This window comes from Malaya genurostris, chromosome 2 (genome assembly GCF_030247185.1).
Source record: "Malaya genurostris strain Urasoe2022 chromosome 2, Malgen_1.1, whole genome shotgun sequence".
Lineage (NCBI taxonomy): Eukaryota > Metazoa > Arthropoda > Insecta > Diptera > Culicidae > Malaya > Malaya genurostris.
In genome coordinates, this window is record NC_080571.1 from 98,655,150 (window position 1) to 98,670,923 (window position 15,774).

At 36.8% G+C, this 15,774-nt stretch overlaps 1 protein-coding gene across 20 annotated transcripts in view; it reads left to right on the forward strand.

Annotated features, from left to right (window-relative positions):
* Positions 1 to 15,774, forward strand: part of LOC131427151 (voltage-dependent calcium channel type A subunit alpha-1) — a 394,973-nt gene that overhangs the window by 123,131 nt on the left and 256,068 nt on the right. For all 20 annotated transcript variants that reach the window (XM_058590100.1, XM_058590094.1, XM_058590097.1 and 17 more), the window contains exon 2: positions 6,107 to 6,182. The gene's annotated coding sequence lies outside the window, so the exon portion shown is untranslated. The remainder of the gene's footprint in view (positions 1 to 6,106; positions 6,183 to 15,774) is intronic.

Sequence of the window (15,774 nt, forward strand, 5' to 3'; positions counted from 1 at the left end):
AAATATAAGGTTCAAATGGGCACTTATACGACTAATAAACGATTATATGTGTATAACATGATAATTGCATTCATAATGCTGAAATGCAGTATATAATTCTTCTTTATCGATTTAATCATTGCCTCCCGATTAACAACCAAACCTTTTATATACAATGCGAATGCGAATGTCACGGTAACATGCATTAGTAATCCGGTTAGCTATACACTCTTCTCTGTAAATAAATCTATACATATTTTGCTATCTGCGTTATGTAAGTTAATATCGGTAAAACATTTTACTTCTGTTTTACCGACAACTATTATATTTTTAAACAAAGCTAAAATTATAATTTTTATACGCTTTTCAACCCTAATACATTGATTTAATGTATCAATTCAATTTATTTGCACTGTTATAAATAATGTTTGATTGCAATAAAATGTAGTATTATATACCAATATATAGCATGATAAAAAGTTGTTGTAAGATAATGCTTCATTATATTTTAAATGCAAATTTAACGCACGCTGCTTTAAAGCATGTTGAATTATTGTGCTTCTACATTAACGATTTTATACTAAAGTTGTAAATGTGCAATAATATAATGCATATGGTTACTTGGGGAGCCATCTGCGATTTTTCCATAACCTCATCTCGGAAGCTAAAACACGTTTCATGGAGCGGTTTCTTGATTCGACCGAATAGGAAAAAATCGCGTCGAGCCAAATCAGGTGAATTCTGTGATTGCTGAATGATTTTCGTTTTTCATTTTTAGCCAAATGTTCACGGATAATGATGGCATTCTATGACGGTGCGTTATCGTGTTCCCGATCAGATGGTAATAATAGAATTATAACAACTGAACTGTCATTTCAGAAATATTTTGTAACAAATTTTGAAATATTTTTGGCTGGTAAGCTGTTAAATAATAAAAATCATAATAAAAAAAGATTCTAGCAGGAATAATATCGTAACAAATTTTGAAACGTTTGTATCACAATTATTAATGAATTTGATATAGCTACAGAATTCCGAAAGCAGAAATTTATAACAATAGTTGTAATAAATCAGCTAGTAAATTTAACACAGAAACACTATATCACAGTCAACTTTAAGCATCGTTTCAATCCAAAATTGTTGAATGAATTTTTCAATTAATGAGTAATTTATTTAGTAATCTGGGTTCTTGCTTTAGTTTTTTTCAAACTCTGATCATTATATTTCGATGTAAAGCAACAGAAGAACTCATTTTTCCAATTAATGAACGTTATCATAAGTCTTGCAAACGAAAATAAAACATCATAACTGATTTTGGTATTATATTGTTATCATAGGTTTTAACTTTCAACTGTTCTTATTTGTAAAATATCTCAAAATAACACAAATTGTTATACATATCTACTGTTGATATACTTGTGTTATGATTTTGTTTTGTGCATCTGATCGGGTTGTTTGCCCACAAATCTGATCTTTTTCGACGAATTGCTTCACGCAAACGTTCAACTCCATTGCAGTCTCTATAATAGTCAGAGTGCGGTCTACGGTCTTGCGTTCTTTGGTTTTGTTGATAAAAATCTTGGCATTACATTTCTATTGTGGAATTTGGCCTTTCTGTTTCAACAGGCTTCGCAGCCGATTCTTAGCGAATCATTGCATGGCTATGGATCCTACTGACATTATGAAAATCCTTTCAGGACGGGGCTCGAACATATGACAACTGGCTTGTAAGGCTGGCGCCGTATGCATTGAACCGCCAACACGGGTCGATGATGTTATTGATGATGTCGTCGGTTTTCGATATCGATGACCTACCGCTTCTCTCATTATCATTCACAGACTCACGGCCACTTCCGAAACGTTCGTGCCACTGATGAACGACTGTTTTCCTCAGAATATCGCTGTCGAAACACTCTTCTAATATTTGCAATGTCGTCGCATCATTGAAACCGTTTTCAATGCAAAATTTAATGCAAACTGGTTATTCCAAATTCAGCTTCCATTCGGAATGCGAAAGAAAGAAAATGCGAAATTTTGATAGATCGTATTGGATCTGCTTTTGGATTGTAGATCTTATTTCAACTTAATGTTATAATTAGAAAAGAAAGGGGTAAAACGGTACACCGAGTTTGTTGCTGTCATTAAAACTATATGAAATCGATTTGTTGGACTTTTTTCACATCAGAAACACTCTATTCGCTCTTCTGCAAGTACTTCGGTTTTATGTTATATAGGTAAGCTCTCCGTTTACGAACACTTTTTTTACGTTACCTCTACCATCCCAAATCCCAAATAACGTAAACTTTTTTTACGAACCAACTTCGTAAAAAGAGGTTTTTGCATCCAATGAAAACAATTTCCGGCTCCATGGAAATTACTACAATATGGGTATTTTCGGAACGGGATTAATGAGTAGATGACGGAAAACGATGTTTGAAGTGGTTCGGAAATACAAGATGGCGACTTTCGGTTTATCGATATTGCTTAAAAACCCTTACAATATGGGTATTTTCGGAACGGGTTTGATGAGTATATACCGGAAAATTTTGTTTGAAAGCGCTTCAAAAATCAAAATGGTGAGTTCAGTTGTATCGGTATTCTTTGACGATCATTACGACATGATTATATGTCGTTTAAAAAAAAGTTATGCTTCTGACAAAGGTGTTTCCTGCTAATCATTATTGTTTGAATATTGTACTTTATTTTCGAAATGACCATAACAAGTAGGCGTCTGAACAGCTATAATAATTTTATATTGTTATAGATATATTGCATTCTTTCAATATTTTATTGAACAACTGGAAATCTCAATCTAATATTTTGAAGCAACCACAAACATTAAAATTTGGTTTCAAATCAATTACCGTGTTCTCCAATTTTTTATTTTCCTTATAATTTCAGTTGTTTTAGTGTACGTGATAAAATCGAAAAAAGTACTGTCACTCTCATCATGACACATTTGTTTTTATTTAAACTTGTCAAAATCTCATGTAAACTGGCCCGTCGGAATATAATTTAACATTTTGTAAGCCATTGAGTAAAAGGGATATTATTTGGCTCAAGTGGTAAGAGTCAGTTAGAAACCACATGACACTGAATTTATAACATTTATGAGCAATTCCAGAAATAAATAGCAGATAAACTGGTAAGATCGACTTTCTCCGAATCGGATGAAACAATGTACTTCTCTTCAGTATGGCAATCTCTTCTTCCTGATAAAGGAACCTTTTCGACTCAATATTAATTTTTAGAATATCGAAATTTAAAACCGTAACTAACCACTTTAAACATCGTTTTCCGTCATCTACTCATCAATCCTTTTCCGAAAATACCCACATTGTAAGGGTTTATAAGTGATATCGAGAAACCGGAAGTTGCCATCTTGGATTTCCGAACTACTTCAAACATCGTTTTCCGTCATCTACTCATCAATCCCGTTCCGAAAATACCCACATGGTAAGGATGTTTAAGGAATATCAATAAACCGGAAGTCTCCATCTTGGATTTTGAACCGACCCCAAACATCATTTTCTTGCACCCACTTATCACATCCGTTCCGAAAATGGCCATGTGATTGGGGGTTTCCACATTCGTTACACAAAACTTTTTTTACGAAGTAAATTCCAAATAACGTAAACTTTTTTTACGAACCAAATCCCAAATAACGTAAACTTTTTTTACGAACTACCTCCATTTACGAACCCCCGTTTAGTTCGTAAATGAAGGTTTAGGTGTACAATACAAAAAGGGAACTTGGGATTAAATGAAAATGATAGCGTTTCGTGTGGTCCTTCTGAATACGTGGAATCAGTTTTACTGATCATTGTACACCAAGTGCTTTGTGGTCAGTTGTATCATGCCTCCAAAAAATCGTCGCGCTTTTGGTTCACTTTTCCCTGCTGTGTATTATTGGAAGATTTAAAAGCAGTTCGCTATCGCTAAATACATCTTGCTAAAAAATCGATCATTTAATTTAGAAAACTCGAACTAAATGAACTGATATTTCTCTTTTGAATTTTCACTCAACAACTGCAAAGAAAACAGCATCTTTCTGGGATTGAAAAGGTTACGTTCCTTCACTTTTGTTTGCTATCAGCTACCTCCGCGGGGTCATCTGAGTCTCCTTGAACGATTTTATCACACGGGACACGGTCGAATTATCGATTCTTAACTGATTCTCCTGTGGAACTGGCCTGATTTTCCATAACCTCACACAGCATTTTGTGGTTGAGCACTTCTTGTTTGGAAGCCACATGGCAGATTGTAACAAAATTTTTCACACTCTAAACTTAATTTTTCCAAAACTTCATTAATTCTCACCCGTTCAATAAAAAGTTATACACAAAAGAAAATGTTGCCATTTTTTCCCGAGTCCTTATGAGAAATCTAGTTAATTAAAACTGCTTAAGTTCCGCAAAATTATAAAAAAAAATTGAGCGAAAATTTTAATAGTTTTCATTTAAAACGAAATTTTCATATCTGTTCAGTTCACTACTGTTGTCAATGGCTACAAAATTAAACAATCAGAGAAAGTGTTGCAGCCTTGCATCTGTATCGACAACAATGCAGTAACAAATCACCACGACACTCCTTCAAGTTTCATCTCCATGGAGTATCGCTGTTGTTTTGTTTTGCTCAGTGATCTGAGCGGAATACATAAAGAGACTTATCAGAACCTTAACTTGTGGTAATGTACCTTAAAATTAACTTTCGGGAAAGAAATAATTGGATTTTTATCCTTATTGTTATTTTTATTACAGCTTAATATGAGTTTTGATCCCAAAGTCTCAACTTTGTCAACACGACAGTTAGCTAATCTTTTTCTTGAATTGGTTGAAAATCGTTCAATCACCTACTCTAGCTTCAGAATGGTGCACCCGTATAGTGTAAGTGCAAAGCAAACATTCGAATCAATTTTCAACCCAAGCATTCGATTCAATGTATTGAATGGGGATGTTGAATTTCACTCCAAGCATTGGATTCAGAAAGGGGAACTACCAGTGAATGTACGGGGTACTGCAGGTAAACGTAGTTGATTTTAGACACAAGCTCCTGAAAAAGAAAATCGCACAGTCAGGAAACCGTAATGCGTAAACTGTAGTAACAATTCACCCGAATGGCAAATCAAACCGTGTCATAAAAGCACAATGACCTGAGTCTGGCCGTGTTGATACAATACTCTACTGTACTGGATTTCAATTCTCCAAGCTAATCGGATCATGGATTTAATTTGATGGTATTCAGTACACGACACTTTGGCATGCAGTAATGGTGTTCCATCTAATGCACACCCCCATGCAGTCACGTATCAATTTGCGTTACGTCGAAAGGTCCTTCTCTGGAGAGTGCATACACAGTTGAATGTGGGCATGCATATCCAACACTGGCAAACACTACAATGCAACACCGGGAAACACCGTGTGTCTGTCAGAATGTGAAGATCGTACAGCTTGCCACTTCTAATTAATTAAGTATTGTCCATCTCTATGCGCACGGAGGCACTGATTTACAAATTACACTTTAAACCTTCAGAAATAAAGCTGTCTGATTGTGGTCTCAAATGAATTCGCCTTCTGTGTCATGCAGTCAGAATTTAATAGAAGGTGCAGTGGAATGGAACTATTTTTTTTTTGTATCCTGGGGGGATGCAGTCCCCAACAAATACCCGGATGGTCTGATGTTTATGCTTTCCATGCAATCATTATATTGGAAGCTTCTCTCGCCATTTAATTTATCAAGCACAGTACGGACGGATGGATGGATGACTGACTGGTGAACACATTCATCTTTGCCGACTAGCACGGTAGTAGTGTTTGACTGTGACAGTAGACATTATGCTATCCACTTACTTAAGACCTGAGAGCATCAAGCACACTGCCAGCAGTGTGATCTATTTTATGATATTATCCGTTCCGCCGGGTACCGACATCTGGCACCGACTCGAATTCCTATTGAATCTTAGCATATCGTGACGAGGTGTGTACCACTCCTGGTCGGGTGTCATTTTGCAAACATCACACTCGGCCTCGGGAGCAGTGCAGCTCTGCTACCGGAGACCGCCATTAAATCATTTAGCCCGAGATGCAGTCTACTGACGTGATTTTCTATTCCTTTTTCTCTTCCACAGCAAAAAACTATGAGCAAACTTCGCCGGATTAGTTGACATTCGAGTTCCGAAGCCGTGCACAATATTTTAAGTGAAGGTGAGTGACATAGATAATTGGAATAATTGAATGAGTTTTGAAAAATCGTGGGAAGATTATGCAGGTAGATGCTATGCGAGGGATAAATATTCCATTACTTTTCCGGGAAAATTAACAGTTCTAAAGACTGTCCCAGCAAGTATGACGCACTTTGATTTCGCTGTAAATAATTCACAAGTGTTAGATATTCAAATTTTTTTTTCGAAATACTGATAATATTAGCCTACAACAACAGAATATTATTCTCAACATTTGCTACTTAGCCATTGTAGACTAGCTGGCGCACCTTCTTGCGAACGTTCCTCATTAAATTCCGTACAGACTTCTTGGCGACAAGTTTTGACACTTTTTTCCAATCTTTTTCGAACTGTTGAATGGTTTCGGCTGCCGAGACATGTTTCCTAAGATGTGCCTTCGTTAATACTCAAAAATCCTCAATTGGTCGAAGTTGTGGGAAATTTGGTGGATTCATGTCTTTTGGGACGAAAGTGACATTTTTGTTAGTATACCATTCTACCGTTGATTTCGAGTAGTGGCTAGAAACAAGATCTAGACAGAAGACAACAGGATCCTTGTGGCTTCGAATCATGGGTAGAAGTCGTTTTTGTAAACATTCCTTGATGTATATTTCACTGTTCATTGAAGCAGTGATGATGAAGGGTTTCGAAATCTTACCGCAGCTACAAATTGCTTGCCAGACCATAGCTTTCTTACCAAATTTTTCGACTTCAATCGATGTCTCGGACTGGTTTAGCACTAGCCCTTCTCGCACCGTATAATATTGTGGTCCCGGCAAGGATTTGTAATCGAGCATGATTATGCAGTTCAAATTTCCAGCAAGAATCGTATTGTACAGCTTTCGAACCCTCGGCCTGATCGATGCTTCTTGTTTCGGACTACGTTTTGGTTGTTTCTACTTCTTATAGGTTCGAACATTCAAACGTTCTTTAGCACGAAGAACATTTGCTCTTGAAGTGCCCACTTTTTTGGCCACATCCCGAACTGAAACCTCCTTCTTTTGCTCGAACGCATTCAGTATACGTTTATCCAACTGAGGGTTAGCAGGACCTTTTTTTCGACCCGTTTTCGGTTTATTCTCAAAGGTGTTATCCTCGCCAAACTTCCTGATTGCATTTCGCACGGCTTTTTCACTTACTCCTTCAATTTTTGCTATCTTTCTCAGTGACAGTCCGCGTTCTGTGCACCATTTGTACACAATTTTTCGATGTTGTTTTGCTGAAAGTCCACACATTTCGAAACAAACTAATGAAAACGAACAAACAACTGCACAAGTAGTTAGAAAAGAGTGTAAATAACAGGACGCAGCCATAAAAATTGACATTGCGAAATGACAGCGGTTTTTGGCTGCGTCCATACTTTCTGGGACAGTTTTTATTCCATTTTAGTATCGATGAGATTATAAAGCTTCCTCGTCAACTGTGGCGACCATCTTATTCCATTATTTCTTCAGATTCTTCATAACAATTGTCCAATATTTTTCGATCGGGCGAAACTGAAGACTATATGGAGAGTTGATTTATTATTCGATGAAATTCATTCTCTCCAATTCTTGACTAAAATGGCAGCTAGGTAAATTAAACTGAAAAAATATATCCCCGTTACGTGCTTTGATGGAAGGTAGAATGCTTTTTTGTCAGGTCTCTTCCTCTCCAACTACTTCAAATTGCTTGCTTAATCAATTTTTTTAGTGACCTTATCGGCAATAAAAAGTTATAGACCATGTTCGATGTACGTGCTACTGTGTCTGACTGGCGTTTTAGAGTGACTAAAACAAGATTCAGAGTGGCGAAATGGTAGCACGTATGCACGGAATGCATAAGAACGCAGGTTCGAGTCCTGTCTCTGTGCGTATATTTTTCTAATAAATTATCTTTTCTGTTAGTTAGTGTCGAATAAGTTCGGGTTTCAGGAAGTGCCTTGACTTAAAAAAATCTATTTTCGGCTGTAGTTTTTGTGTGTCTCATTTCTCAAATGGACAGTGTATGGAACACTTGTAGAACTAATTTCATACTATTATTTTGCGGAAGGAAGTATTTTGATACGTTAAGGCGTTTAAGAGTTATGCATTGTTTTTGAGTTTTTTGCAGGTATTTTTAAAACTAATTTAAATAAGTTAAAACAATAACATCTTTCCAATTTTCCCTTAAATTTTTATTTATATTATGGCCTTTCAGGTACCACATAGAATACATTTTTATCGATCTGGCATCTAATGAAGCTTGACTAGTTTTTGATGAAAAAAACAATCATAACTTTTTACTGGTAGCTCATATGAAAAAGCTTAGTTGAGCAAAATTGTGCGCAATGATTGGCATAACAACTCTTATGAAGACAACTTTTCGGTAGAAATTTTCACAAAAGAGTTAGAACAAAAAAAGTGATTTTTCAAGAGCCACCCTACTTTTACTCGGAAAAATTCGATTAAATGAAGAGCTAGAGAGATGCTTTTCTCAACAAAGTTGCTCAAAACAAAATTTCCTACAACTTTATTGTACAACAAAATCATTTTTAAGTTCAATAAAAAAGTTAGATTTCAGATTTCAATCTAAATGAGGACCTCCCTAGTAACCATTAACCTAGGAGCGCCATTTGATTACAAACAACTTTTGTGAAGACACCAACTACAAAGAACTAATATTTAATAGTTAAAATATTTTTGTCACGCTAATTTCCCGTTTCGGACCATAGTGCAATTAAAACTTTTTATTAGGGTATTTGCTTTTGCTGTAAGTATGAAAGAAATTACACAGAAAAAATTTTTACTCAAGTTTCTTGATTATGATTGTTTTGCAATTTTTTTTAATATTGAAGAATATGATTATTTTGAATTTGTTTTACGATTCGTATTCGACTCATCAGTGCATTAACAGTTTTGTTGAATGATTAAATCAAGATAGCGTCCTCCGGTTTATTGATGTTCTTCAAGAACCCTTACAATATTTTCGGAACGGGTTTGATGAGTAGGTGTCACAAAACTATGTTTGAGGTTTCTGAATTCCAAGATAGCGGCTACTGTATTATTGTCATTCCTTAAGAACCCTTAAAAATTGAGTATTTTAGGAACGGATTTGAATAGGTGGACTTTTTTAAATTTTAACACGTACACTAAAAAAACTGATATGATTTGTGTAACACTGAAAACAAAGATATTTTAAAAACATGGTGAAAAACTTGAAGAAACAGATTTATATTTAAGGTTGCTTTTAAATATTAGATTAAGACTTTCAGCAGTTTAATATCATATTGAAATCATACCATACGACTATAACAATGTAAAATCATAATGCAAGATATTCTAACAAGCTTTCTAGACGTCTACTTATTATGATTGTTCCGAATTGTTTCATTTAGTACAATATTCAAACAATATCGATGAGCTGGTGGGCTCCATCTAAAGTAAAAAACCTGTTTTAATCCACCTAGTGGTGTAATGATGCCTTTCTCATCGGTTTGTTTAGTTCCCTACTGATAATGACTATTGATTTGTGTAGTTTTAAGACCTGTTTAGGAAATTTTTAACGTTTTTTGTTTCGCCGGTTTAAGTGACGGTGTGCAATTTGTAACACACTTTACCCTATAACTCCGGAACCGGTAGTCGGATCCGGATGAAATTCAGGAATTCCGTATGGGACCACAAGTCCTCTCATTGGAATCAAAGTTTGTCAAAATCGGTTCAGTAATCTCCGAGAAAGCCTCATTTTCCGATATCTAATTATCAAATCCGATCAGAAAATACTCATATTGTACTAGCATTCGAGGATTATACATAAATAGGAAATTGCCATCTAGGATTTTAGAACCACCTATATTGTAAGGGTTCTTAAAAAATATCGATAAACCGGAAGTCGCTATCTTGGTTTTTCAAAATACCTCAAACATCATTTTCCGAAATGTACTTTTCGAATCCGTTCCAAATATATCAATATTGTAGTAGTTTCCATGGAATATAAATAAGCTGGAAAACTTTTTCATTGTATGTATGTATGTATGTATGTTTGTAGCCACCATCAGTTCAAGACATTACCAGTGTATGCGGGTAGACTTACAGTAGATCCAAATTTGATTATCAGATAGCTTTCATAAAATTGCTGTTAAGAAGGCCAAAATGGGTTTTGAGGACCCGGCGCCTTCCAGCAAGAACATCCAGACATATAATAAAGGATTTCGCTATACCAACTTAAACCCGCCTGATGGTTTGTTTGTTAGAAGGGTGCGTTCTATTGACCAAATGTCATAAACACGGGAAGGCATGAGATACGAACTTGTGAGTATTTAGTTATCTCACCATTTGACGACCAGTTGGACATTGTTTTCATTGTATGCAAGAACCTTTTTTTACGAAGTAGATTCGTAAAAAAAGTTCACGTTATTTGTGATTTGGTTCGTAAAAAGCGTTATATAACAAGAGGTATCGCAAAAAAAGTGTTTGGAAACGGAGGTTTGGGTGTAATATCAATGTCGTCAGCAATACCACGGAGCATGCGATGTTAATGATGATTCCGTTTCACGTTTGCACGCCGGATCTTCGTATCGCACCTTCGAGTGTTGTATTTAACGACAAATTTGAGAGCGCGTTGCTCTGCTTCAATCCAAGCCATCGAGCGTCGCACGAATCAGTCCAATTAGTTTTGTCGGTAAGCCATGTTCTAACATAATCGTTTCGTTTCGCTGAGTCGTACGCTGCTTTGAAATCTATAAACATGTGAAGAGTCCGCAAGTTGTACTCCCGAAATTTATCGAGAATTTGTCGTAAGGTAAACATCTGGTTAGTCGTTGATTGTCTTTCTCGAAAACCACATTACTATTCACCGACAAAAGAACGCAGTCTACCGAACAGAATTCTAGAATTTACCTTGGAAAGTTAGTTCTTACAATCAGGTTTCCCTAATTCTAGATATTTTCTGCTTTTAAAATGAGAAGCGTGCTTACGACTACATTATTTAACATTTTTGCCTTAAGATTCAGTGCATCGTCGCACTAAATGATTAAACACACTTTACCCTATATTTCTGGAAACGGAAGTACCAGATGAAATTAAACAGCAACCTATGAGACTAGAGGAACTTTTATTTGAGCATAAGTTTGTTGAAATCGATCAAATCATCTCTGAAAAAATTAAATGAGCCTCGTTTTTGAGTTTTGATCACTATTTCTGGTACTTCTGAAATCGGGAACTTGGAATCAAAGTCGGTTAGTTTAGTAAGTAACTAATATAGCCTGCAAATTAAATCGGTTTTGAGTCAAATCTAGAAGAATTTTACCCTTTTTTGCATAGTCGCTCTGAATGACGGTGTGCAGTTTTAAACTTTTCACTTTAAACTATTTTAACCTCTGAAAGCATGCTGAAATTCAATAGCAGCCTTTTATATTTTACTAGTTGACCCGTCGAACTTCATCTCGCCCAAAAATTATTTTTTCGAATTTATGTTTTCGGATAGCTGAATTGTCAAACGACTAAGTGGTAATTAACCTACAATCAATGGAATTCGACACTCATTCGCTTTAGATAAAAAAAAAAAAAAACGTCAACAAAAATTTATGTGAAAATGTGAAAAACTTGTGTTAAGTAAAAATAGAGCAAATGAACAGACTCACCGACTCAGGCCCGTACCCAGGATTTCGTTTCGGGAGGAGCCCACAGATAGAAGAATAATGTTACTAAAGATTGCTCATGTACATAATTTTCGGTGCGCCTTTTACCGGCGTTTTTAACAGACACTTCAATCCTTCCCACTATCATGATTAGGTATTTAAACGAAGGTTATTGTATTACAATTCTTAACGTTTACTGTCAAACCATTTTAGTCGCACATGTCTAAAATTTTCTAAATGTCCATTTCTCGAGCACAAGAATCCAGAAGACTGTAATAGATTTTAAGAAGTGGTCCGAGATAGCTCCCTGATTTCGACTAGAGGAGAACGTAAAACATCCTCTAAATTTGTAAGTCATATAAGTAGATGGCTACACAAACTTACTGTGGCTATACATATTTCGGTATCAGGTGGGGATGTCCGATACCGATTTGATACTTTGAGGTATCGATACTTTCTTTCAAGAATCGGGTATTTTTGGTGTCGTATCGCAACAGATTAAAGTCAATCCCCATTACAACGGAATATTTTTTTTTTTGTTGCAATTATAGGGACATTAACCAGAAAAAAAATCATAAGCCTGTGTGCGGGGCTGGGAATTGAACCCAGGTGGGCTGCGTGAAAGGTATAGATTATACTCGTCCCCAATGGATTTTTTTTCTTTGGCTTCGACAAAGCGCCAAGCTCGTACATGGATTGGTATGACGTGTACTAGACGTCGTTGAAACTCGTTCCCGACAATCTCGCTTCATCCCACGAGTGCACTGAAAGAGAGTTCAATGAGAGAAAACCATCAACAAAACACGCACATAAAGGCCATACTCTCAGAGTATTCAAAAATATCATTTTTCACACTCATAGCACTTTCTCTCAGTGGGCCTGTGGGACGACGCGAGATTGTCGAGAACGAATATTAACGACGATTAGTCCAGTAGAATATATTTACAATTAGTATTTAGCCCAAGTAACCAAAAGTTCGTATAAAAGATTTGTCGTAGGCAACATACAAAGCATTCTGAACAGTCCGTTTTTAAGGAATTACTCATACTTGAATGTTAACCCGACGCAACAGAACTTTGAAGCTTTGAAGCAGTTCCTTGTACAACTTTTAAGCAGCGAGAAAGTTTTCTCAGAACTTACCGACCGATACTATTCATATGAAACCATTGAACACAATTCATCAACTGCTAAATGATATAATAAGTTTTTCTCCTGCCTACAGCGGTTTTCTAGAACAGTCATATGCAAACCTTCATTGTGTCATTTGGTAAGCAATAATTTTGATACCCAATTAAGCACGTGGCTCGAAATGACGAATAACATAACTCAAGTATGCATGTGAAATCTCTACACAAATCAACTCGTAGCGCGCCAAACGATTTTTTCAACGATCTAGTGTTCTTATTTTCAGCGACCAAACACTTATGTAAATTGTTATGCGCCAAACACCTATTAATGATCTAGCAAGCATAGACGACTTTCTCAACGAAAAATTTTGGATTTTTTTCTATTTTTCCGGCAAGTTTTTCTACTTTTTTATGTACAAACCAGGTGGGGGTAAAAACTGTTCAAACAAAAAAAGAATAATGTGTATCCCTCAATCCGTTCTTACGTGACAAATAGGTACAAATTGAATAAAAGATTTACAAATTGACATTCTTTTCACCTGAAAAATATTGATTTCAATGTGGGATGAAATTGAACAGTATATTTTAAAACAATAAGAGCTTTAGGTTGAATGATGATTCGTAAAAACCATTGCTGAGAAATCGAAGTGAGTTCCATTTTTGAAGCTTTTCTTAACTATTATTGGTGCTTTCGGAAGCGGAAACCGGGGTTTAGTAGTTCCAAAGTAGTTTTTTATATTCACCAACTAACTAGATCTGCCAACTAGATGAATTTAGCAGTAAGTTTTATGAAAATGTGCACTGTTTGAGATGATGTAACCAACAGTAGGGAAAGAAGGTCGAACCCACATTAGAATTTTCGTGCAGTTCTGATAACTCACACATACTATTTTAAAGAATAGCGTGATAGGGGCCACTGATCATTGCTGCCTTCACTTGATGTTGGGTTGCGAGAAAATACAGTTCGTTCCAAACCGCCGCAAATATATTTGGTCTTTAAAATTAACGCGAGTGTTTAAATCATTGGTCATCGTCTTCCTACAAGTTGATCCTCGATCAAGGTTGATTACAACATCTTTTGGTGCCGTGACCAGGATCATCGTGCACGCAATCTTTGGAGCAAGGCGCCATTACAATCGCTACAGACGCGATCAAGACGGCTCATCCGAACACGCCATCTTACAGGCGGCAATTGCAAGACAATAGTGCTTTGTTAGTGCGGATAATTGACATTGATTTATTCAAGGCCTATTACAATAGGCAAGCGGTGAGTAGCACTCCAACGCCTTGCCGGCTGCTCACGGGTACGCTTTAGATTTTCCTTTTCTTCATTCCACTCGAGCAACTACGGATTTCATTTTCACAACTTACGATTACGGCGCGGATTAACATTGGATCATCATTGGAACTTATCGGCCAGGTTCGGGATCGCAAAACGGCAACGAAATCGATTAGCTGCTGATTAAAATTTACAAGTATACAAGGCATTGCAAACCTTTCCATAGGTGAGTGCATCTCCAATAATCTTCCATTATCGCAATCAGCGCTACCGGCTCTATTTCTTGATAGGATTCGCTACGTTTCAATCAACCTGATTACGTGGGCATGGATCAATCATCCTCGGCCGAAGAGAGACGAAAGCAATTGCTGGCACTAAGAAGGACTACCCTGTTAGCGTCGCTTGGTCGTGCGGAAACTTTTTTGCATCGGTATGAGGCGGAACGGGACGGCTTCGAGGTAGACATACGCTTGGAAAATCTCGAGGAAGTTTAGCGGGAACTATGCGAAATTCCGACCGAAATTGAGGAGAACGAAACTAGCAATTAAGGTATGGTTCTAAATCTTCGCTATCGATCATCCTTTGAAAATCAATACTTCAAAATAAAAGCTGGCATGAGATCTAAACTTACTCTTCAAATTTCTTCAATTGGCAACCTCCTTCCTACTAACCCTCAACCAACCAACACGATCAAAGGGCTGAAACTACCAACTATTTCTCTACCTGATTTCGCTGGTGATTACATGGATTGGTGATTTACCCGAAATCCAAAAATTTCATTATTTGCGAGCTGCACTCAAAGGCGAGGCAAGTCAAATCATCGAATCAATCGGAATAAGTGCAGCGAACTATCATTTAGCATGGCAATCATTGGCCAATCGCTACGCAAACGTATACCTGCTAAAGAAGCGTCATTTACAAGCTTTAATTGACATCCCCGGAATGAAAGTGGAAACTTCCTCTTCATTGCATGCATTGGTTGATGAGTTTGAAAGACACATTAAAACATTAAAACAGTTAAATGAGCCCACCGATTCGTGGAGTACGATACTGGAGCATCTTCTATGTATCCGATTGCACGAGGACACACTCAAAGCCTGGGAGGATCATGCGTCCACCATAGATGATCCATCATACAAGAATGTAGTGTAATTTCTGCAACGAAGAATGCGCGTCTTAGAATCTATTTCAGTCAACCACCGACCTGTTCAATCTGATGTCCTCCAGCTCACTGACTCGCGAAAGGTCATCCATATTTCATCGAATGCAACCGCCGCTGTGAATCAGTCATCTGATATGTCCGCGATGTGCGATCAACCGCACCCCTTACTGAAATGTTTCAAATTTTCAAGTCTCTCACTACAGGACCGACTCAATTTTGTCAACACTCGTCGTTTGTGCTCAAACTGCCTACGAAACAATCATTTTATGCGAAGGTGCCCTTCAAAATTCAGTTGTCGAATGTGCCAAAAGCGTCATCACACTTTGCTACATCCAGGTTTTATAGATAATGATCCAGTTAATACGCATATAGCTACCACCAATCAGACACCTATATCGGAACACGAGAGCA